Here is a 25470-nt window from a genome sequence, read left to right as displayed (position 1 = left end):
GTTAAACATAGAGTTACCATATGTCCCAACAATTCTACTCATATGTATGAAAAATAAACATTATGACCTCAGAAAAACTTGTATACAAATGTTCACACCAACAACATTCATAAATGTTAAAAATTAGAAACTCAAATATCCATAAACTGATAAATTAATAAACAGAAGACATTATCCCCATACAACAGATGTCACTCTTGGCAAAAGAAAATACTGATACATGCTACAATGCAGATGAATCTTGAAAACATGGCTAAAGTTAATAAGGTTGTGACAAATACTTAGAATAGGCAAATCTATAAAAACAAAGTATGTTAGTGGTTGCCTAGAGCTGAGAAGATGGGAGATAAGTGGGGAATACTAAAGGGTATTGGGTTTCTTTTTGAAGCCATGAAAATATTCTAAGTGACACATGATAGTTATACTCCATTAATGTACTAAAAACATTAAATTCCTTTAAGTAGATGAACTCTATGATATGTATGTTATAGCTCAATAAAGTTGTTAAAAAGATGCCACACACCTGTAATCCCTACACTCTAGAGGGTGAAGCAGTAGGACTGCCCCAAGTTCAAGGCCAGCCTGGGCTACACAGTGAGTTTAAGGCCAGCCTGAACTACATAGTAAGACTATGTCTCAATAAAATGAAAAGAAATAAAAGGACCATCTGTATTTGCAAAGGAAGATGCTAAGATTGTTTTTAAAGGATTTAACATCTGTACTCCACCAAAAGTATTCACATATTTTAATCTGAACCTCACCACAATCCTATATGGCAAATTATATGTTTTTACAAATAACAGTAACTGACCCAAATATCAGTTAGGAACTGGCTAGTCCAGAACTCAGAAATGCCACCCTTCTTCCACCATGCTGCTGTCTCCCAAACTGTTAGAAGTATACTTTACGTCACATGTGTAGCTATCATAACAGCACCTACTATCAAAGAGGACCTAATATGTGTCAGGCAATTCTTAAACATCATGCCTGGCAATTTCTAGGCACTCATCTATTTGCTGAGTAGGTCTTACTTATTGTCCATGACTCCATATATAACTGAAGACACTAAAAAATTAACCAATCTAATCATTACAATAAATTTATGTAATATTTATTGTGGAAGCCTTGTTATAAGCATGGTTCTCAAAGAGTGGAAGGATAAAACACAATAGAAGAGCAATGATAAATATAGGAATGAAAACAAAAGAGGAAGTCTTTATTTTTTTGAGTATTTTATTAGTACATGTTTGCGGTACACATTTACATTCCTTATGTGGAGTTGGTACACGTACACATAACAAACCTTAATTCCTTTTCTCATCCTCTTCCTCTTTCCTTGACTTCTCACCATCTCTTGATCCCCCTTACCATCAGAAAAAAGATGTATCTCCCTAATTCCTGTTTTTATTTTCACTCTGGCTTTCTCATATAAGAGAAACTATGCAATATTTAAGCTGTGCATCTGGTTTACTTCACTTAACATTATGGTCTCAAGGTACATACATTTCCCTATAAATAACGCAACTTTGCTTTTATGGCACAGAGGTATTCCACTGTGTGTAAGCACCAAGTTTTCTTTATCCATTCATCTGCATGATGGACATATAGGCCGTTTCCAAGAGGCAGCTATTATGAACTGTGTCACTACAAACATGGAGTGTGCATGTTATCACTGTAATATGATGTCTTTAACTCTTTTGGGGAAGATACCTAGAAAGGGAATAGCCGCGTCAAATAGAATTCCTGGTTTTAGGTTTTTGAGGAATCTCCATACTGATTTCCACAGTGGTTGTACTAGTTTACATTCCCACCAACAATGTAGAGCCCCCGCCCCCCACAAAGCATAGCCAGCGTTTGTTATTGCTTTTTGTTTTTCCCCCGTACTGGGGATCGAACTTGGGACCTTGCACTTGCGAGGCAGGCGGCGGAACCACTGAGCTAAATCCCCGGCCCAATTATTTGATTTCTTAATGATCGCCATTCTTTCTGAGGTAAGATGGAATCTGTGTTTAATTTGCATTTCTCTAGTGGTCAACGATGTTCAGCATTACTTCATGTATTTATTGGCCATTTGTACTTCTGTGAAGTGTTTATTCATTTCACTTGGCCATTATTTTCACCATGTCTTTTTTGTGGGGGGAGTCTAATTTTTTTGAGTTCTTTATGTACTCTAGATATTAAGCCTCTGAGGAAAGCTGGCAAAAAATTTTCCCCATACTGTAGGTTTTCTTTTCACTGTTGGTTCTTTTGCTGTGTAGAAGCTTTTTAATTTGCTATGATCCCATTTGTTGATTTCTGGTACTACTGTGTATTCAGTTGGGGTTCTATTCAAAAGTCCTTGCCTATGTCTATGTCTTTAAGAGAGATATTCAGGGGTTTCAAGATTGTTTCTGTTTTAACATTTAGATCTTGATTCATTTTGATTTTAGTTTAATACATGATGAGAGTTATGGGTCTAGATTCAATCTTCTGCATGGAGATAGCCAGTTTTCCCAACACCATTTATTAAAGAAGCTATCTTTCATATCTAAAATGTACCAATAAAATTAATTTTAAAAAATAAAGAAAGAAGATTGGAGGGCTGGGAATTTAGCTCAGTGGCACAGCACCTGCCTGGCAAACGCGAGGTCCTGAGTTCTATCCCTGGTACCAAAAACAAAAAAAAAGGGATCAGGTAGCTGAATGTCCCTGGAGTTGTTTCTGCATCTTCTATTCTGTTCCATTGATTCACAGGTCTGCTTCTGTGACATGCTGTTCTTTCACGGTAGCTTTGTGCAATATATAACTTCACTTTCACTTCAGGACTGTTATGCCTCCCACTTTGTTCTTTTTACCTAGGACTGACTTTAATTTTCTGAGTCTCTTTGGGTTCCCTATGAATTTTAGGATTGTTTTCTCCAGTTCTCTTGAGAATGGTGTTGCAATTTTTATTGGCATTGCCTTAAATCTATATATCAATTTTGGAAATACAGTTATTTTGACTATATTAGTTGTCTATTCAGGAACAAGGGAGTATTCTTCCATTTCCAGATGTCCCCTTTGATTGCCTTTTTCAACATACTGTAGTTTTCATTATAGAGGTCTTTCACTACCTTAGTTAATACTTCAGTACTTAATTTTTCTTGGTGCTATTGGTAAATGGTACTTTTTTCTAATTTCTTTTTTGGTGGGTTCATTATTAGCGTATAGGAACACTACTGTTTTTGTGTGCTGATTTTGCATCCTGCTATATTGCTGAATTTGGTTACTAATTCTGAGAGTCTTTTCATGGATTTTGAGTCTTCTATGTAAAGGATCATGTCAGCTACAAATAACAGTAACTTGCCTTCTTCCTTTCCTATACAAATCCCTTTTATTTCTTTTTCCTGTCTTACTGCTTTTGTTAATGTTTCGAGTACTGTGTCGAACAGGAGTAGTGATAGTGGACATCCTTGTCTTGTTCCTGATTTTAGAGGGAAAGCGCTCAGTTTTTTCCCACTTAATATGATGTTGGCAGTAGGTTTATCATAAATGGCTTTTACTGATTTGAGATAAGGTCTTTCTGTATCTACTTCCTTTAGTGTTTTTTTCATGAAAGGATGTTGGGCTTTGTCAAAGGAAGTCCTTTTAAAGCACACTGGAGGGCCAGGGATTTAGCTCAGTGGCACCATGCCTGCCTTGCAAGCATAAGGTCCTGAGTTCAATTCCTGGTATGGGGGGGGCACATTGGGCAGGTAAACTCAAAACACCAGAGGATCATTTTTACACTTGTACAATGTCCAATAGGAGCCAAGGAAACAGAAACTTAATGGCCCAACAATCTGAACAAATTATCCATTGAAGAAGAAACCAAAATGCAAGCCAACATCTGAGAAATGTTTAGCATTTTATTAATTTTTCATAAATATTCTTAATGAAAAATCTGTAAGTATTACTCTATATCCAGAGAATTGGCAAACAAATCACAAATAACTATAACTAATTAATACTAAGAGGGGAACATAGGTAACAGGTACATTCATCTATTGCTGATACACGATATATGAGTACTGGGCTTTTTCAAAGAGTAGTATAATATACAAGATTTTAAAATGACAGTACCTCATGACAAGAGGAAATTTATCAAAACAGAGGAGAAGCCAGATGTGGTCGGGTCATGCCTGTAATCTGAGATACTCAGAAGACTGAGATTGGAAGATCCAAGTTCAAAGCCTAACTGAGTAATTTACTAAGGCCTTCTCTCAAAATATAAAAAGGGGCAAGGAAATAACTTAGTGGTAAACCACACAACACCCTAGGTTCAATCCGCAGCATCAAGGGGTTGGAGGGGCGGGGAGTGTTTCAAAGGATAATAGTAATTGCAGCTTTACTATATCTATAATCTATGTAAGCTATACTATGAGCATTACATGAACTGTTTTCATTCCCATAATACAATAGAGAAAAATGAAATTCAGAAATCAAATGAGTAGTACTTAGGAGTACTAGGAGTCAAGCTTACTAGTACTTAAACCCCACCTTACTCAGTTCACAACTGATTTGGGGGCAGAATGAGTATAAGTGGAAATATCTAATAAGCACTCTTAAGAGACCAGCAGGGCTAGAAAAAAATGTGAGCATCATCAATACAAATAAGAATCTCAAAGTAGAGATTACCCAAGGAGCAGTCTGTAAATAAGAAAGGCTAAAGAACAAAACAAGAAAGCGGCCTTGAATAATTTTTTTAAAGCAAAGAATGGTAGGAAAAAAAGGAAAATAAAGCGTCAGAAAATTTGTAAATTCTACAAACTCTTTCCTGAAGTCTGTTTACAGAAACATTTAAGTAACAAATAGTGCTATGAGTACCTTTGTACAGTTCACATGTACATCCTCAAGATGTGCTAATGTACACAAACTGGCACCCTAGTATACTGTTGATGGTAAGGTAAATTGGTGCAGTCATTATGGAAAATAGTATGTCACTTCCTTTAAAAAGTAAAAATAGATTATATGATCCAGCAATTCCACTTCTGGGTATATACCCAAAAGAACTGAAAGCAGGGTTATGTGTACATCCATGTTCATAGCAGCATTATCATAATAGCCAGAAAGATAAAGACAATGTAGTATCCATTGATAGATAAATGAATGGCTAGGCAAAATGTGCTATATATATAAACACAATGTAATGTAATACAGACCTAAAGGGAAAAACTGGGCATGCTGCATCACGGTGGTAACCCCACCACTGGGAGGCTTACAAAGAAGGTTGGTTTAACATCTGAAAACCAATTAATGTAATCCATCACAAACAGGCTAGAGAAGAAATGTCACATGATTGTACCAATAAATGCAGAAAAATCATACAAAAAAATCTAATGAACATTTACAATAAAAACTCTACGAAACCTAAGGCTAGAGGGGCTGGGAATGTAGCTCAGCAGGGTTAGATTCGAAGGGGGGGTCGGGTCTGATGACATGATAGACAGACAGGCAGACAGACAGAAAGACACATACAGACAAAAGACATGAGCAGATACAGAGGAAAGCATATGAAAACATACTCAATGTGAAACATCATTGGGAAATTGCAAATTAAAACAGTAAAATGAGCCAGGCGTGGTAGTGCACCCCTGTAATCCCAGCACTTAGGAGGCTGAGGCAGGAGGATTGCCATGAGTTGTGGCCCTGAACTCACTATGTACCCCAGGCTGGCCTTGAACTTGCAGTTATCCTCCTGCCTCAGTCTCAGGAGGGCTGGGATTACAAGCATGTGCCACCATGCCTGGCTACTGCTGCTTCATCTTTTAAGATGAAGATCAAAAATTTAAACTTTAAAGAAAGGAATAAAAAAAAGAATTTTAAAAGAATGAAGATCCCACACTCATCTTGATGGAATAGTTAAAATGAAGGCACATAAAGAATCGTGCACAAGTGACAACTTAGTAGCATGCACAACCAAAACAGAGAAAAGACATTTACCGCTGGCCAAAAGGTAGGTACTTGATCATGGGAAGCCTGTTGAAGGTTCACAATAACCATGAGGCACTTAAGTCATAACTGATACCAAGAATAGAAAACTAGTCCTGACAATATGGTAACAGCAGGGATGGATATTCAATTTTTTCTGGGCATAGGCACATCCAATAATGTTTCTTTTTAAGTCTCATAGCAATTCTACTAAATCAGATCTCTCTCTAATACATGTTCCCTACAATCCTTTCTCATTCGGCTGTCATATTTCTTATGCATTTCAAATTCTTGGGCTTCACTGGAAATACTTAAGATAGGACTCAACAACCCCAATCCTCCCTCCCCGGAGTTCCTCAAGGAAGGTTATGGATGAAGCAGGGGCAACAGCTGAATACACAGGGTCTGCTATCAGTGTCACAAAACGAACTCCAGTATTATTCTCAGTCTACATGTCTTTAGGTTTCTCGATGTATTCTTGCTCCTGATTCACACTTTTTAATTTACTAGTCAAAGTTTAAAAAAAAAAAAAAAAAGACAGGGGGTAGTGGGGGGAACCCAGGGCCTTTGCATTGAGCTACATCCCGAGTCCCCCACCTTTTGGGAACAAAGTCTTTTAAGCTGTCCAAGCTGGGCTTGAACTGGGGATCCACTGGCCTCAGCCTCAAAGAATGTGCACCACCATGGCCACCTTTGTTTTTTACAGTATTGGGGATCAAACCTAGGGTCTCACACTTGCTAGGCAAGCACTTTACCATATCCTGCTTAAGATAAGACTTTTAATGTAAAGAAATAATTACAAAACAGGCTCTTCTCTCCCTTAGGAAATGTTGAACTCTACTCTTTCTTTCAAGATAGATTTGGCTCAACCTATTTTGATTCATATTCTTTTTCTAGATTGTTTTTGGTGTTCTATACTTGGCTAGAGTCACATACATAAAGATCACTCTGATGCTTTCTAACAATCAAAAGATCCCATTTCAAAACAGCAATTATCCTTGAAATCTTTCCCATTTCTGGATATAAAAATGAGTTAATTAATATGAAAAATTCCTCACTAACACTAGAACAATCCATACTAAAGATAGGAAAAATCAGATATCCTAGCTCTTAACAAAATGAAAATCCTCTAATATAAGTTTTAAAGCTGTTTAAGTACTGATACTTATTCAAAATACCTGGTACTTGGTATCTCATCAGCAAGACTCCAAAGGACTAATCCAAACTGGCATATAACACTAGTAACCTAAAAATAAAAGACTAACGACATCTGCTAACCTCGCCAAGGAGAAATTTAGCACAAAAATACCTTAAAATCTTGGATTAGGGCCGGGGATTTAGCCCAGTGGTTCTGCCACCTGCCTCGCAAGCACAAGGACCCAAGTCTGATCCCCAGTACCAAAAAAAAAATAAAAAATCCTGGATTAGAACCCTGGGTACTTGGGAGACTGAGGCAGGAAATTCACAAGTTTTGGCCCAGTCTAGGGTACTTCAGAACTTAGCAAGAGTGTGCCTCAAAATAAATTATGGGTGTGGTGGCACACGCCTGTAATCCCAGCACTCCTGAGGCTGAGGCAGGAAGATAACAGTGAGCTCAAGGCCAACCTGGGCTACATGGTGACGTTCAAGACCAATCTGAACTAATAGTGAGAACGTGTCTCAAAAAAACTGAAGAAAAAAAAGGTGACCGTGGCGGGGAATGTAGCTCACTGTGAAGGTCCTGGGTTCAATGCCCAATAAATAAACCATTCCCCACATACACATGAAAAAACCATTAAAGAGAACATGGAAGATGAAGTGAAAGTCCAAGAAAGTTCTAAACAGTACGAGAAAGCAGTAACTGAAAAAGCAAGTGAGACATCAAAGCAGTAACGGCTAAACATTTCTTTAAACTGAAAAAACAATACCATTCCTCAGAGGAAGCGTAAGAAATAATTCTTTACAAAAATAATTCTTAGTGAAATTGAGGAATGGGGGGAGGAATTTTTTTAAAAGACAAAGAAGCAAGAGATAATCTACAGAAGAACAACTGACAACTAACTTTAATTGACCTCAATAGCAACGATGGAAAATATTGTCAAAGTGCTTAAGGAAAACAATCATCGACCAAAAATTAGTTTTTAGGCAAGACTGTCTTTCAAGAATGACAATGTAAAAATGCCAAATTATGTGGGATTTTTAAGACCAGTAAAATGAAAATCAAATAATATTAGAATACAAATTGGGAAAATATATAAGAATATTCTAAGACTCTGGTAAGTGTAAAGATATTAACTTTAAGCTCTACATTAAGTATGAAATGTCTAAGATTACCAACAAAAGAAGTATACAATTTCTTTGTGGGAAAAAAATCCCACAATAAAGAAAAGAAAAAGAATAGAAAAAAAGAGCCAAGTTACAGGGTGCAAGATAAAAAAGGAGAAATAAACCAACTATTTCATCCTAATGCAAACAGACTAACTCATCAACTTAGAGTAAATTTATAAGCCACAATTTAGCTATACGCTGCTTTCAAAAGGCTTACCTGAAATATTAAGGTCAGAAAGAGCTTGAATGTAAACGGTCAGAAAGATACATCAGGCAAACACTGTCAAAAGTTATGGGAAAGGGCCTGGGATTTAGCTCAGTGGTTCCGCTGCCTGCCTCGCAAGCGCAAGGACCAGAGTTTGATCCCCTGTACCAAAAAAAAAAAAAAAAAAAAATTATGGGAAAAAAATTCCTAGAGATAAAAATTTATAGAATGACAACTTGTACAAGTCACCAGCAATTTAAAATTATAAACTTACAAATGCAAAGCAAAAACTGAGAACTACAGGAAATTAACAAATCTCCCATCATACAAAGCATTTAACAAACCCCCATCCCTATAACTGATAGAGCAGATAAAACTAAGAATATTAGTGTGAATGTGAATTCAACCAATGATGTGTTTCAGCTATCAGACATGGAAAACTGTCACCTTAACATTAAAAACAAAGTCTTTTAAACACACATAAAATACAGATAAGAAATTTGTCATAAGCCAGCCACCATGAAAACAAAAGCTTCAACAAATTTCAAAGAATCAAAATCACATTAGACTGTATTTTATTAACACAATGTAAATTAGCAATCAATAACAAAGATTTTAAAAGAAAGATTACAGAGATTTTTCAAAACCTTCTGAATTTACAAAGCCAAAGAAGAAATCATAATGGAAATCCTGAATATACTCAAAACTGAAAGATACTAAATTCTACATAGCAAAACTTGTGAGCTGAAGCTAAAGCCATATTTAAGAAAAAATTTTAGTTATGTCTGTACATAAAAAGTATATTAAAGGGCTGAAAATTAGTGACCGAAATATCCTGTTTAAGAAGTTAAATATTAGTGATTAATTACAAATATTGTAGAATTCTCTGCCCGTTTGAAAATGCAGACAAAAATACAAATTTTTTTTTTTGGTACCAGGGATTGAACTCGGGTCCTTTCACTTGCGCAGTAGGCGGTGAAACCACTGAGCTAAATCCCCGGCCTAAAAATACAAATTTTTAATGTCCTAAGCAGTGCAGTAAGACTAGAATAAGATCATTTATGGCAAAAGGATTGCAAAAAAAAACTGCCATTACAGATATTCCTCATTTAACAACCTACCTGTTTAATGACTGTTCAGATTTACAACTAAGGCGCACTGTTCAGGCTTACGACGCCACTCGTACAACCCATCTCTTTTGTTTTTGTACTGTTCTGTATATTTTGTTTATAGACCCTTATTGTAGTCAGGGTTTGTAAGAGAATAGATTTAATATAGGACATATAATTTATAAGATCATTTTATAATATTCACCCAAAAAGTCAAATGCAGAGGAGTGCAAGAGATCTAGCTGTGCATTAGAGACCCAAAGAATCCAGCCAAGGGCCTAGATCTCACAGCAACACCCAACACAAGTCCAGCCAAAGGCCCAGAATCCAAGGCAACATCTTCTACAAGTCCAGCCAGTGACCAGCCTACCACAATATCCCACACTTGTCCGTATAAAGGATCCACCCAGACCACGCTGATTCAGTTCAGCTGGGCAGTCCAAGTTGACCATTAGTTAATCCACCACAAGCCTCAATATCTTTTTTTGTACAGTACACCTTGTTTATACAGGACTGCAATCTTTGCTGACTGTACTATACAGTACTATACAGTACAGAGGTTTTATGTTGTTATACATTACAGTACTTCATGTAAGAGATATGCAAATAAAAGCAAAGTCATGAAGCTGGAGTTTCCTTTGACCATTCCTTTATTCTGAATATTGCAAACTATATACAATTCCTCATTTAGTGACCAATTCATTTAAAAACCTAGGCAGGATGGTGACTCAGTCGTTAAACGATATTCAAAGATCAGATGATTACCTACATAAAATCCCCAGGAGAACCCATAGCCCATTTATTAAATTGGAGAAGTTACAACAGGTAAGAGCTGTATATAAAAGCCAACACATTTCCACATTACAGCACATTACAACACATTACCAGCAAATAGAAATTTTGATTTTAAAAACATCACAATAGCAACAGAAACTATAATGTATGTAAGGAATAAATTTAATGAAAGATGCACAAAATTTGTAAGACAAAAGTCTTTAAAGTTTTTTTTTGTACCAGGGATCAAACTCAGGACCTTGCACTTGTGTGGCAGGTGTGGTGCCACTGAGCTAAATCCCCAGCCCAAAGCTTAATTTTTTAAAATCTGGTATAAATTTTAAAAATCTGTTTCCTAAACATCTACATGGGTTGTACAAGGGCTATAAGACTGAAAGAACCTAGAGTTCCTTTTTTGCCCTTATTGTATTGTATGCTTTCAATAAACATCTACTTGTTTAGATCCCCTGAACACACTAGTAAGACAACCCAAAAACTGGGAAAAGATATTTATCACAGATAATAAAAGATTATTAATCAGAACATATAAGAATTCTTACAAATAAGAAAAAAAAAAAAAAGAAAAACCAACTGATAGAAGGAAAAATAAGAGAAAACTCACATTTCACAAAAGCAGAAATCCAAATGGTCAAGGAAAATACAAAAAGATATTCAACTTTTTTTTTTTTTTTTTTTTTTTGGTACCGGGGATCGAACTTGGATCTTTGCGCTTGCGCAGCAGGCGGTGAAACCACTGAGCTAAATCCCTGGCCCAATATTCAACTTTATTAATAATTAGAACATTAAACCTGGGCACAACTAATAAAAATGGACAAAGAATTTGAGTAACTTTTCTCCAAAGATTACATATAATTAATAAGCTATTAAAAGGATAATTACAGGGCCAGGGATTTAGCTCAATGGTTTCACCGCCTGCTGTGCAAGCACAAGGACCTGAGTTCGATCCCCGGTACCAAAAAAAAAATATATATATATATATATATATTTATTATGGAAGTGAAAGAAGATAGTCACAAAAGATTATTCTATGGGTCTGTTTATAAAATGTCCAGAATATGCAAACGGATACAAAGTTTCTTTAGGGGATGATGAAAATGTTCTAAAATTAGATTGTGGTGATGATTATACAATTCTGCAAATATATTAAAACCCATTAACTTGCACACTTTAAACAGGTGAACTGTATGCCATGTGAACTAGAGCTCAAAGTTATTATTTAAAAAACACAAGCCAGGGCCAGGGATTTAGCTCAGTGGTGCCACCGCCTGCCTTGCAAGCACAAGGTCCTGACTGAGTTTGATCCCCAGTACCAAAACAAAAGAAAAAACAAAACATAAGCCAGACATGGTGCCGCATATCCACAGTTCTAGCTACTTGGGAGGCTGAGGCATGAGTATCTCAAATTCAAGGTCAGCCTGGACAACACAGCAAGACTTTGTCTCAAATTAAAATGTTTAAAAAGGGGCTTGGGCTGGGGATTTAGCTCAGTGGTTTCGCCGCCTGCTGCGCAAGCACAAGGACCCGAGTTCGATCCCCGGTACCCAAAAAGGGGGGGGGGGCTTAGGATGTAGTTCAGAGGTAGTGCTTGCCTACCACATGCAAGGCCCTAGGTGTGATGTCCAGTAATATAAAAACAAAAACAAAAGTCTCACAATCCCAATAGCTGCCAAGGCTGTAAAACAGTAATACTGGTAGCAGGGCAAACCAGTACAACCACTTTGCAAACAATCTGCATCATCTCCTAAAGTTGGAGTTGTACATGTCTCACTGCCCAGCAATTCTCTCCAAAGACTATACCCTGGAGAGATGTTTTTGCAATTGTTGAGGCCAGCTTTCTTTCTTACTGGAAACAATCCTATTCTCCGATGACAGGACAATAAATAAAATGAGACATATTTAGTCCAAAATATAGCAGAGAAAAGGAATAAACTATAGCTGCATGTTCCAACATGGACAAACCTCACTATATATCTACATGTCTTCCCTTCCCCGCTTTAATGCCATTTCCCCACCATTATAATCACTTCCTGGCCCTCTGTTGCTTTACCATTCTTGCTTGGAAAACGACAACTCTAGTTAGATCAGACACTGCCTACCAAGCTTCTAGCAAACAACCTAACTTGTTTCCATTTCAACCCAGGACACTCTCTTCAAGGAGGCCATACCATGTTGCTAACCCACTCACATTCTTACTTTTCCAAAGAGTATTTCATTCCTTCTTCTCTTTCCTCATAATCTCTCAACTCCCCCATGTTCTCACTGGGTGCTGAGAATTTCCCTCTCATGAAGAAAAAAGGGTGGAGGAGATTTCCAGGGCAAAAGAAAATGTCCACATGCTCCCATACCCCATTCCTCCTCATCTGCTCTCCCCGCTATCACCAAGGAGGAGCCCATGAATGCCAACTCTCCACATGGGCACTGAGCCAACTCCCCGATGCCTTCCCAAGATGGAAGCTCTAGCAAGTATAACCTCTCTTGCTCCATCAAGTTGTTCCTTCTCTACGGAATCATTTCCCATCAACATTACAAAAATGCTGTGGTTTTTCCTAACTCAGCAAAAGCTCAGAGTTCCAAATCTCCCCTCATTTCTAGCAAATCCACACAACAAAGCATTCTCTCTTTGGGGCCCTCTTCTCTCAGTCCTTCCAGGTTTTCTTGAACTGCTCCTCAAGGTCATCCATGACTTCCCTGATACAAAGGACAAATCCCAGCCCTCATCACACCTGACCTTACAGCAGTAGCATGTGGCATAGGTTCCCATGCCCTCTTCCACAGCAACATGTTCCCTTGGCTTCACAGCCAGCACCCTCACCTGGTTCCTGCCACCTGAGAGGCTGCTTCTCTGGTCCTCCCTCCTTCAGTGCCCTTGCTCAGCCTCATGATTCTGCAGTGCCATCCAAACACTGAAGAAGCACATTGCTATTGGCAGCCCAGACCTGTCCTCTGCCCTCCACATACTTCATCCTATTATCTCCAGTTTGGGCTCTAAAAACTTAACAAACTGGACACATCCAACCCCAACTCCTGATCTGACTTCCACATCTGCTCCTTCCAGAATCTTCTCTTTCTTCATAAATGGCTACTCTTGCTGCAAGCAAAAAAAATCCCTGCTATCATCTTTCACTTTTCTCTCACACCCACATCCAATCTGTCAGCAAAGCCTGTATGCTCTCCCTTTAAGAAAGATCCAGAATCCAACCACTTCTCACTACCACCCTTGTTCCCCTTCAGTCCAAGCTGCCATGACTGCTCTTCTGGATCACTGCCCTGGCTTGTAGCTTCCTTCCAGCAGCATACAGGAAAGGCTATTCTTAACATAGCTTTAGGAGGACCTTTTAGAAATCTGATCATGTCACATCTCTGCTCAAAATGCTAACTGACTTCCCATCTCACTCAAAGGAGAAACAAATCTTAAAAGATTGCCTCAGCCTCAGCTCTACCTCAGCTCTTGCCTCCAGCCATACTGGCCTCCTACTGTCCCCACATCACAGCAGGCACTTCCTCTATTTAGCACCTTGTTCCTGTGGTGGACCCCCTGCCTATAATGCCCGAGGCCCACAGCCCCAGGCTCAGGCCCCTCTCCTTGTGCAACAGGCCCCTTTTCAGTAAGGCCTACCCTGGCTGCCGTATTTCAACCTGCAAACAATCCCACTCACTCACATCCCTTGCTTTACTTTTCTCCTTCTCTTATCACCATAAGGTTTCTATACTTTTTACTCAACTGTTAACTTTCTAAACTGTAAGCTCCATGAGGGCAAGAACTTCTGTCTGATTTGCTCTCTGCTAATATACTCAGTACTAGAACAGTGCCTAAGCCCTAAGACATAATCAAGCACTCAAACATTTGGGATCTCAAAAACAACGTTGAAAAGGAAAAAAAGTCCTGGAACAAAATGTTTAAATGTATATAGTTTAAGGATATGCAAAAAATTAAGTTACACTATATAAAGACACATTCACAGATGGCAACACCATAAAAGCAGTAAAATGCTATGAGAAGCTCAGCAAAAGGAAGGTGGTAAAGGGAACCAAAAGTAGAAACAACATTCTATTTCTTAAGCTAGTGAATGGGTACACAACTGTTTTAATTTTTAACAGTATCTGTGCACACAATATTACTCTTTGAATATATGATCTCACTAAAAATTAAAATAAAAATAGGCTAGGCAGTGGCAGGCAAAATGGCCTCTGGGCAAAACAAAACAGCACACCACCTGTTTTTGTGGTGAAGTTCTATAGGAAAACAGACACCTTAACCTTCATTTGTTTAGGTACTGGCTGTGGCTGCCCGCACATACAAAGCTAGGTAGTTGCTGGACCATTCAGCCTGTAAAGCCTAAAATATTTACTAAGTGGCCCTTTATAGAAAAAGTTTGCAGACTTCAAGAAAAGTATCTGATTATGATGTGGAACTTGTAAAGGAATTAAATGCAAAATCAAAAAGAATCATCTGCTAGCATATATTAATACTTCAAAATAAATCATTATCCACAGCACACTGAAAAAAAAAATGGTTCTATATAACACAAAAGTTACCTTTATAATGCCAAGTGCCAGAGATTTTAAAGACATTTTAGAAAGCAAACTGCAAAATGTCAAATTTATGCTCTCTACTCTAGCCAAAGGATTGTTATATATGTTTATATGTGAAATAAAACATGTCTATAACACAGTCCTAATTTGAAGGAAAAAAACTTGCATTTAAACGCTCATTCCAAAACTTCCCCTGACCAAAATCACCATCACCCTGTCTTAGTTACTTTTTTTGTTGTTGGGACAAAATATCTGGCACCCAAAGTTAAAGGAGGAAAGATTTATTTCAGCTCACAGTTTGCAGAGGTTTTAGTTCGTAGCTGGCTGTCTCCAAGGCAGGGTAGCACAGCAGAGGGGCACTGCAGAGGAGAAACACTCCATGGCAGACAGAAAGTGGCAAGAACCAAGCACCAAGCTATATGCGACAAGTAGCTTCTTTCTGTCCCTGTATATTCTATCTAGGCTACCCGCCCTTGTAGCACTCACACCCAGAACTATGCCAGATCAATTAGGGGACTAATTTAGTAATCACACACACCCTTAATTCCAGCATCACACACTCTAGATCCAGCTACTTCTGAAAAAGCCCCAACTATGACTGCATGAGGCTTCGAAAGGAGATCCAGATACAAGCCATAACACCATGTATTTCCCCAGAGCAGCCAGTTAGATCTCAATGCTTCTTTCAGACCCATAATAGTCCACTGCTCTCCATTAGAGCATTCACTGCACCTTAGCGTTGTTTCTATATTTCTCCTATATTTTAAGAAGACCAGTATCAATAATACTATTTATTAATATGCATATTGTTCCATACTGGGTACTGCGCTAAACAGTTTACATTTAATATTCATTTCACAGGTAAGGCAATTAAGGAATAGAGATGTTAAATAATACCAGGATCACAGAGCTGGAAAGCTGTATGAGCCAGAATTCAAACCCAGCTATTTAAGGGCCTGGGCACTTTTGATAACCACAACATATTCTGAATTGAAAATAGAAACCAGGTACTATCTTAGCAGCAAAATCCTAAGCCTATGATAGATGCCAAACACAGCTGTTGAATCCATATAAAAAAATGTAACAAAGCAAGGATGAGAAATCCACAGTGTAAAGGGAGATCATTCAAAGAGTGCTATTTAATCAGATTAGGCAGGAGTCTCACTCTCAGAGAACAGAAGCAAATGAGAACTGCCCATAAGCCAGGGATTTAGCTCAGTGGTTCCACTGCCTCCCTCACAAGCGCAAAGGACCCGAGTTCGATCCCTGGTACCAAAACAGAAAAAAAAAAGTTGAGAGATCTGCTCACTCTCCAAAGACAGTAGAAACCCCAAGTATCTCTGTCAACAAGAGTCACTGTCCCCTCATCTATTATATGATAAAAGACTAACATGTATTACCATCAAAAGGAAACAATTCAGAAGTTGCCATTTATTAACTTTCAGTGAGATTTAGCTATAAATTCATTCTTGAAATAAATGGTACCTAAAATGGTGATGCAGTGGGACTGCCATCACCCTATGGAATCATCTAGGAACTGAGATTTCTCCACTGCCTCTGGATTCCTTCTTCAGTATGGTCTAAATTTTTCTAAGCACCAGTGACCTTTAAATTCTTTTCCAGTAAAAAACCATGATTCTCAGGAACGGTAATTCCCAAAACCCAATCAAGTCAATATGTCAATGTTCCTCCCACAATTCCCTTTAGAGACTGAAAGCCCAGCCAACTTCACCAGCGTGGGTCCACCTAACTAGGCCACCAAGGAGCACTCCTCAGTGAACAGTGTAACCTGCCCAAGTTCTGAGGCAAAGTCTCCTTCTTCCTCTTCTCAAAGGGTGTCTCTGCCACCAGTATTCTTTTTTTTGGTGGGGGGGTGGGGGTGGGTTTGGAACTCTGGTCCTTGCGCTTGCACAGCAGGCGGCAAAACCACTGAGCTAAATCCCCGGCCCATCTGCCACCAGTATTCTTGTTTAGATTTACATACAGCTACAGGAAACTCAAAACTAATATCCACACAACTTTCTCCAAATCTGATTCAGCATCTTAGTTCTGCAACCTTTATAGTTCTGCTTTCTAATGTTCCAAAAACTAATCTTTCACTCATCTTTCCTTTGTGCCACCATGTTTCATAGCAATTAACTTCTTGAGTGTACAAACTATTTCTAGTCAATAATTATTTGTAGTCAGTAAGCAATTTTGGAAACAATTATAACCTAGTTTTTCAGTTACTGAGTACATCAGGAGCCTTCCTATGTCAGATGTTCAGAACCTATCAAACTTTCTTTTGCATAATTCCATCAAATGTGTTGTTTTCACTAACTTCTAAAAGGGGCCAGGGATTTAGCTAAGTGCTTCTGGCACCTGCCTCCCAAGTGCAAGGTTCCAAGTTTGATCCCAAGTACCAAAAAAACAAAAAACAAAAATGAATAAAATAGGTCAGCACTAGCTGCCTATAAGTGACAAGTGGTCAATAGCCTCTTTTCAGGGTAAAGGCAGCTCTTTGTGACATGAAGCATTTTATGTACAAATATCCTTTTGTTTCTTCACCAACTAGCCAATCTAACTGGTATCTAAATATCAGTCTGTGAACTTTCAAAGTCTGAATTAAACTCATTACTGATTGAATAAGTAAAGAAAAACAAAGGGGGCTGGGAGGAAAAAAGGGGGCTTCCATAACAACTGAATGTAAGACAAAGTCAAAAATCCAAAAAACAAATCTCCAGTCAGCCCAGAGCCACACTGCCAACAGAAAATCAAAACCAAAACAAAACAAAACACCATCCACTTCAAGAATATTTAGCAAGACATGGATGCATATTGAGGCCATACTCTTAAAGTGAAATAAGTAAGACATACATGTGTAAATACCGAATAGTTTCTCTAGTGTGAGAAACTGAGTGTAAATAAGGATTAAAAGGATTAATAACTAATAATTGATACTTTGAAATAGGAAAAGGTCCAAAGGGGTAGGGGTGGTGGGAGGAGATGGGGAAAGGAAAGAATGGAAAGAAAAAATTATGAGAAAAGAAAAAAAAAATAATGGAAACGAAATCTATGTAAATAGGGAAGGGTGGAGGGGTGAGGGGCGCACAGGTAATGGGGGAAAAATAAGAACCAAGATACATCATGTACAGGTACAAGCACCCAATGATAAATGTAAATGTACTGTATACCTAAAATGTACCAATAAAAGAATTTAAGCAAAAAAATATATATGTGTGTGTGTGTGTGTATATGTGTATGTATATGTATATATATATATATTTAGCAAGAAACTATAAGAAGTCTCTGATGGGGCCGGGGATTTAGCTAGGTGGTTTCACCTCCTGCTGTGCAAGCACAAGGACCTGAGTTCAATCCCCGCTACCAAAAAAAAAAAAAGAAATCATCTCTGATGATTCTGGAACCAAGACAAGTCAATGTTTCAAGTTAGACTGCCAATCAACCAACATGTATGAAACAATAAACATCAATCCTATTTGTTATTACAAAGTAACTTCTTCAGCACAGGAGGACTGGCACTGCTTTTTAAGAAACCCCAAGCAAGCAGGTAAGTCAAAGCAACCATTTAAAATACAAATGAAAAAGGCAGACCTTTCTTTTGCGACCTCAACCACTGAAGGTTTAAACAAACAACCCAACCTATCAGCAATCACAAGCTCTTTCCTCTGAGGTCTCCTGTGCCTCTGACAGCCTACTTAAAACCACGTGCAGCTGTCCCTCAGCATCTTTAGAGATTGGTTCCAGTATCCTCCCATCTTCAGTGTGAACACCAAAATATAAGGACGCTCAAATTCCTTACATAAAATGTTATGGTGTTTCCATATGACCTACAGATATCTTCCTGTATAATTTAAACCATGTCTATATTATTTATATTTAATACAATGGAAATGCTATGTAAATAGCTGTGATACTGCATTGTTTAGGGAATAACCAGGTAAAAAGTCTGTATAAGTTCGGTATAAATACAACCACCAACCATCCAAAACCTAATATACATACACAATATAAAAACAAAGCTCAGGGATGGGGATTCAGCTCAGTGGTTTTGTCCTTAAGAGCTTGTTCAGCAGTGAATCCCTAATACAGTTGCTGGCAGAGTAAGAACTTAATTAATTAATATACTTGCTGATCAAAACATGAAGATTAGAAGTAGATGGGCTCACTTATAGTTCTCAGCATAGCAACAGGTTTTTCAGCCTGAAAAATGCCAAAGTGCCCCCATGACCTCCTGCTTTATGTTTGGATATTAACATTTAGTGAATAAAAATCTATAGTTTTCATTCTAACATTCTTTCAACCAATCAGCTACATAATCTAAGTTTTAAGTATGGGCAAGAAAAGTATCTCTACCTTCCCTCTACTACTGCACCTCACTTCCAGGAGAAAAGAACACTCCTCCATTTGGGTCAGAGTCCAGAGCACAAAGGAGTCCCCTTTACTAGTGGGCATAATCATTGTGTTAAAGGTTCAGCATTCCATACTATCTCTCTTTTGTCCTCAAAGGGCAGGTAACTAACCTTTGGTAAACTGATCCAGGGCTAACTCTTTGGAAAAAGGTGTTCATTACAAAAGGAAGGAAGGGAGGAAGCCAGGGAGGGAAGGAGTTGAAGTTAAAATTGGGATCTAAACATACAATTGACAGCTGACTGATGAGAGCAAAAGATACAAAACACAAAAATTAGCTTAGCATAGCATAAGTTTATTCAACATGGGTGCACACCCTAACCTGGGAGTTCTGCTATGTTTCAGCACAATATGACAATGTATTTTCATGATGTAAAGGGGGAAAAAAGTTTCCAAATCATTTTAGAAAAATCATTCAGCTGGGCATAGCAAGACTCTCCTGTAACCCCAACTCCTTGAGAAACTGAAGCAGGAGAATCTTAAGTTTGAGGCCAGCTGGAGCTTAGTGAGATTATGTCTCCAGATAAAAAAAATTCTTTAAAGGCTGAGAATGTAGCTCAGTATAGAGGATTTACTGAGCATACATAGTTTGTCTGTCTGTATGTATGTATGTATTTCAGAAGTCCTGGGGATCGAACTCAGGCCCTTTGCACTGAGCTTTATCTGTGGCTGTTTTTTTATTCTGAGACAGGGTCTCACAAAGTCACTGAATTGCTTGGGCTGGATCAAACTCAGGATCCCCCTACCTTAGCCTCAGCCATGCACCACCATGCCCAGAGGACAATTCATTTAGTATTTATGTTAAAGTTCTGTCTCAGGCACCTGAAAAATGATGTACATATCTTATCTTTCCCCAATTCTTAATAACGTCTAAGACAGGGCCTATATGTACTGCAAAGACAGAGCTCACAGGCCACTCAAAGAATCCTGTACTCACAGTCTCTCATATCTGTGGTCTAGAACAGTGGTTCCAAAACCCAGCAGCGCTTCTGTATTGTTAAGAAAGCTTCAGAATTAGATTCTCAATCTCACCACAAATTTCCAAAGGTGGAGTCCAACATTCATGGTGTTAAAGCATCCCAAATGACTAATGCAGGCCAGTCTAGCATCTTCTAGAACAGGATTTCTTAACCTCAGCACCACTGTTATTTGGGGCTGGACAATTTTGTTAGGGGAGAGGAGCTTCAAGTGTGCATAAGATGTTCAACAGTAGCTTAGCCTCTACCCTCTAGAAACACACCAGAAATGTGACAAGCAAAAATGTTCCAGACATTCCCAAATGTTTTCTAGGGGGCAGAATCATCCCAAAAAAATCAATCATCTTACTGAATTTTCCTTTTCTTCTGTTCTTTTTTCAGTGCTAGAATTGAACCCAGGGCCTCATGCATGTGAGGCAAATGCTCTACTTCCCAGCCCAAAACCCAATCATTTTAGAATAGAGAGGCCTGAAGGGGCTAGATGAAAAGAAAAGGAGATGGAAATAGTAATTCCCATGATATGATCAGCACATTGCATACACACTGAAATATCATACTGTACCCCCAAAAATATGTTCAATTATTATTTATTAATTAAAAAGAAAGACAAACCAGACATGGTGGCACACACCTACAATCCCACCACTCTGGGAACCTGAGGCAGGAGGATCACAATTCAAGCCAACCTGGACAACTTAGCAAGACCTTGTCTCAAACAATAAAACAGAAATGGGGACGTAGCTCAGTGAGAAGGCCCCAGGTTCAATTCTCAGTAATGTCAAAAAAAAAAAAAAAAAAATCACCTGAGATTTTCTTAAGGACAGAAATATGAAAGCTGCTTAAAGCCAACAACAAGGTCTATTTTTCTAGTACCCCCTAAGTAGCTAACACTATTCAACCTACACTGGGGCTCAGGTCTTGATTTATAAGGATTAGATTATACTCATGCTTTTTATAAAATAAACTCAATGCTGAGTTTTAGTTTAGCATAGGCCAGGGATTTAGCTCAGTGGCGCCGCTCCTGCCTCACAAGCACAAAGTTCTGAGTTCGATCCCAGGCACTAAAAACAAAAAGTTTAGCAGATGATTAGAAGAGCTTCATTATCACTATCATGTACTCTTCTGAAGTGCAGTAAAATGTAAAATTTTAGACCAATATATACTCACAAAATTTTAGACTTCTCAAATACCTAAAATATATATTTGAAAGATACAAGTTTATCTTTCTTTTTTTTTTTGGTACCGGAGATCGAACTCGGGTCCTTGGGCTTGCGCAGCAGGCGGTGAAACCACTGAGCTAAATCCCTGGTCCTACAAGTTTATCATAGAAACAAACCAATTATCAATTCTGCCAGTACTGTCTCAAGGAAGAGATGTTCACTTTTATCAAGCCCATTATCTTTTGGACTAAATTGACACAAAAAATTTTTTCTTTCAGTACCAGGCATCAGCGTCACTAAGCTATAAATCCCCGGCCTACAAAAATTTATTTTAAAGAAGCATAAGCAAATCTTTCCCTGTCAACTCTTAATTTTATTACTATTTATTTTCTGTCCAGGGCTGGGGGTTTAGTTCAGTGGTTCCGCTGCCTTCCCTGTAAGCACAAGGACCTGAGTTTGATCCCCGGTGCCAAAAAGAAAAAAAAAAAAAAAGAAACCTTATATTTTCAGTCCAACTATATCTGATTCTCAAATTCTCAATTAGTTAACTGAAACCAGCAAGTTGGTTTGTGTGTGTTTGTTTGGTTTGGTCTGCTATGCTTTACACAAAAGCAAATGTCTTAGAAACCTAAAATAATCTTCCTGTCATTCAGTAAGTTATGCCAGTAAGATGTTCATCTCTACTTAAGAGCAAGTCTATGAAAATACACAAAGCAAACCACACCAAAGGAGGAGTGAGCGGTTTCTTTTGGGGGGAGGGGGTACCAGGGATCGAACTCAGGACCTTGCGCTTGAGAGGGAGGCGCCGGAAGCACTGAGCTAAATCCCCGGGCCAAGGAGTGAGCATTTTCAAGCATCATGGTGAAGAGCACAGGTGAGGTATTAAAAGGCTGAGTTTAGGTAAGACTGTAAACAAAGGGATGGCTGTTTGCTAAATATCTTACACTCCCTGAAAAGACACACTGAGGTCCAAATAGCTCCCAAAGCATCAGTCTAGGATAACATTTATTCCTCAAACTAAAGGCTGAGTAGCCTTTATTCAAAATGCTTGGGACCAGAACAGTTTGAGATTTTAGTTTTTTGGATTTAAAAGCATATGACAGACTTTACCAGTAAAGCATTCCCTAATCCAAAAGCTCAAAATGCACTAAAATCTGTAACTTTCCCAGGTGTGGTAGCACATGGCACACACCTATTATCCCCAGCACTCTGGGAGGCTGAGGCAGACAGACTGAAAGTTTGAGTCTAGCCTGGCAATTTAGCAACTTGGTAAAATCCTGTCACAAAAACATTTTTTTAAAGGGACTGGGGATGCAGCTTAGTGCAAAAGCCCTGGGTTCAATTCCCAGTACCAAAAATGATGATGGTGATGATGATGATAGGGGGCAGCTCGGGATGTAGTCATTGTGAAGGTCCTGTTTCAATACCACAAAAATAAATACATACTTACATACATAAAATCCAGAACTTTTTGAGCACTAATAACCTAAAAATCTAAAATCGGAAATGGTCTAAAATCCAAAACTTTTTGAGCATCAAATCAGCACTCAAAATTTCAGATTTCAACACATTTTCTCTCACACACACACACACACACACACACACACGATATTGAACCCTGGGCCACATGCATGCTAGGCTAATGTTCTACCTCTGAGCTACATCCCCAGCCCAAGGATTCTGGATTTTCCACTTAGGGATGTTCAGCTGTACCTTAGCTGAAACAGAACTCAGTACACAGTAGCCCTTCAATCATAAACAGCAGCCAGAAGTATAAGAAACCCTACAGTTAAGTTACAGTATTTGGGGGCCAATCACACCCAGAAGCAGTATCCAGAAGTACATGAGAAACAGTCGTATTTAACCTCTTGCTGGCTTTTCTGTATTTAACCATCTCTTTAAACAAAATATTTTGCAGACCACTAATTACTCCAGCAAATGTATGTAATTTAAATTTCAATAATCCCTCTCCTGAAAAAAATAACATCCAGATCATTAGTCAAACTGACTTAAAAAACAGAGCTCTCTGAAGACAAATCACTAAGTGTCAGATCTTAAACACTCATTTCACTTCTCAATTATATCTAAACATTTAAAAATCAAATTTAAATTAGTAAAAATAACCACTAATTACTAAGCTGATTGATTCTATTTGTGAGGCATGGTTCTAGGTGCTTTATGTGTATTAACTAATTTACACATATACTCAAGTCACATGTATATCATGTACACTTATTGGAACAAACTTAGAGAGACTATTATTATTACAGAGAAAAGAAAGGCTGAGTAACTTGCCCAAGGTCACAGAGTTAGAAAGTGGTCAGCTCCAGGCAGTCTTAATTCCAGAGTGAACAAAGCTCCAACACCATTATTAACTAGGTATCTTACGTTTGCTGCTTAAGGTACACTTCGGTGGGTGAAAATCTGGAGTCCCTTTCCACTTGCTGCCTATCTGCAACATGACCTTGGGGCAAAATCGAAGTAAACTTCGCTGAACAAAGTGGGACAATATAAACATTAACAATGCTTCCAGTATTAAAGGAAACTACTAAGTGCCCCCTCCCACAAAAGCGAAACATAAACAAAGCTCTACGTAAAGCACCAGACAAATGACAGTAAGTCATAGGATGGAGACGTCAGGACACAAAGATACACATTCCGAGAACTCATTCTGACCACCTACAACTTAAAAGGCTAATTTTTGATCAAAGTGAGCAGGAGCTGAAGAGGCAACACCTCCAAGTTAACAGGGAATGGGCTTCTTTAAGAGGGAGGTTCTTGGGAGCCACAAGAAGGACCACCCCCCTGGCTCAAAGACGCCAGGGAGGGAATCGTGCCCAGGTCCGCATCCGAGAGACAACATCGGAGCTGGAAAATCACTCAAAAGACTACTGGAGAGACTCGGAACTGGGTTTTGTGTATTCGGATGACTGCGACGAATTAACAGCCACAAAACTTGTTTCTCGGAGAGCAAAGTCCAACAAAGGCCTTAGCGAATCTTTGACACGCTCCCGGAGACCCCTAGAAGTTAACAAGGAGCCCGCAGCCAGGAGGCCCGGCAGGCGCAGGAGTAGGGTCGGGCAGCGCGCCACACTGCCAGCCGGGAAGTCGGGCCAGACCCGAGCCGGACCCGGTCCTGGCGCGTCTCGTCCGCCCGCCCGGCCGTCGTGCAAGGCCACGAACGTCAACGAGGCGCAAAGTTCGCTGTCTGGGCGTCCCGCCCCCGGCGCCCGGCTCGCCAAGCCCGGCTGACAGGAGCGGGCGGGAGCGGCCGGGAAGGACTCGGCGCCGCGCCTCCCGGGCTCGCGGAGCAGCTAATTCCGGGGGGGAGGGGAGAGGGGTCGGGACGCTCCCTCCCCGCGCCTCCCAGGCCCAGGCCGAGGGCCCCGCTACCCGCCCACCCGCGCGGTTCGCGCCCCTGCGCCGCGGCCAGTTCCGCTGCCCCCCTCCCCCATTACCTGAAGGTGCCCAAGACCCGCCGCTAGTTGCGCTCAGGCGGGAAACGCGCTCACCGACACCATCAGCAAAGCGCCCAAAATGGCGGACGTATCAAGCAGGCCTTGAGTTCCCCCGCCCTCCCTCCGGCCTTCTTGCAGCCAATCGTGCCTCTGGCCCCGCCTCTGATCCATTGTCATTGGCCTCCCTCTCACGCCCCCTGCAACCTATTGGGTAGCCTGGCGACTCCTTTCCCTCTACTTCGATTGGCTCACGGACCTTGTCAGTCAAGCTCGAGGGGAGCATTCTTTTCCCATGGACAAGACGGATCCGGAATCTCTAGGACCCTGGAGTCTGAGAAACAAATCAGAAATCGGGGGAAGCCTGGCCGGGTCTCCCTACACCGTAGCAACAGCAGATCCTCCGCTTGATGGACGCTTTTCACCGCCAATCCGAATGGCGAGTGCCTTTTAAAACTAAATTGAGACAAACCAGTCATGGCTGTGGAGCTCGATGTACAAAACCAATGGGGTGGCGAGGTGACCCCGGGCAGGTTGGGTTAGGGTGCGGGGTGGGGAGAACGGTGATGACGTGGACCACAATATGCATCG

At 39.6% G+C, this 25470-nt stretch overlaps 1 protein-coding gene across 30 annotated transcripts in view; it reads right to left on the bottom strand.

Moving 5' to 3' along the window:
• Ppp6r3 (protein phosphatase 6 regulatory subunit 3) overlaps window positions 1-25030 on the bottom strand; it is a 151185-nt gene extending 126155 nt beyond the window's left edge. For 21 of the 30 annotated variants that reach the window (XM_087205414.1, XM_087205428.1, XM_087205417.1 and 18 more), the window contains exon 1: window positions 24883-25030. The gene's annotated coding sequence lies outside the window, so the exon portion shown is untranslated. Of the gene's footprint in view, window positions 1-8452; window positions 8603-23812; window positions 23889-24882 lie in introns of those variants that run through there. The other 9 variants (XM_087205416.1, XM_087205425.1, XM_087205427.1 and 6 more) reach the window with 5 other exon arrangements.
• Window positions 25031-25470: the final 440 nt, after the last annotated feature.

The sequence above is a fragment of the Heterocephalus glaber genome, unplaced genomic scaffold (assembly GCF_053883595.1).
Source record: "Heterocephalus glaber isolate CG9 unplaced genomic scaffold, H.glaber_assembly_v1.0 deba00000594, whole genome shotgun sequence".
NCBI lineage: Eukaryota > Metazoa > Chordata > Mammalia > Rodentia > Bathyergidae > Heterocephalus > Heterocephalus glaber.
This window is presented reverse-complemented; position numbering and strand designations above follow the sequence as displayed.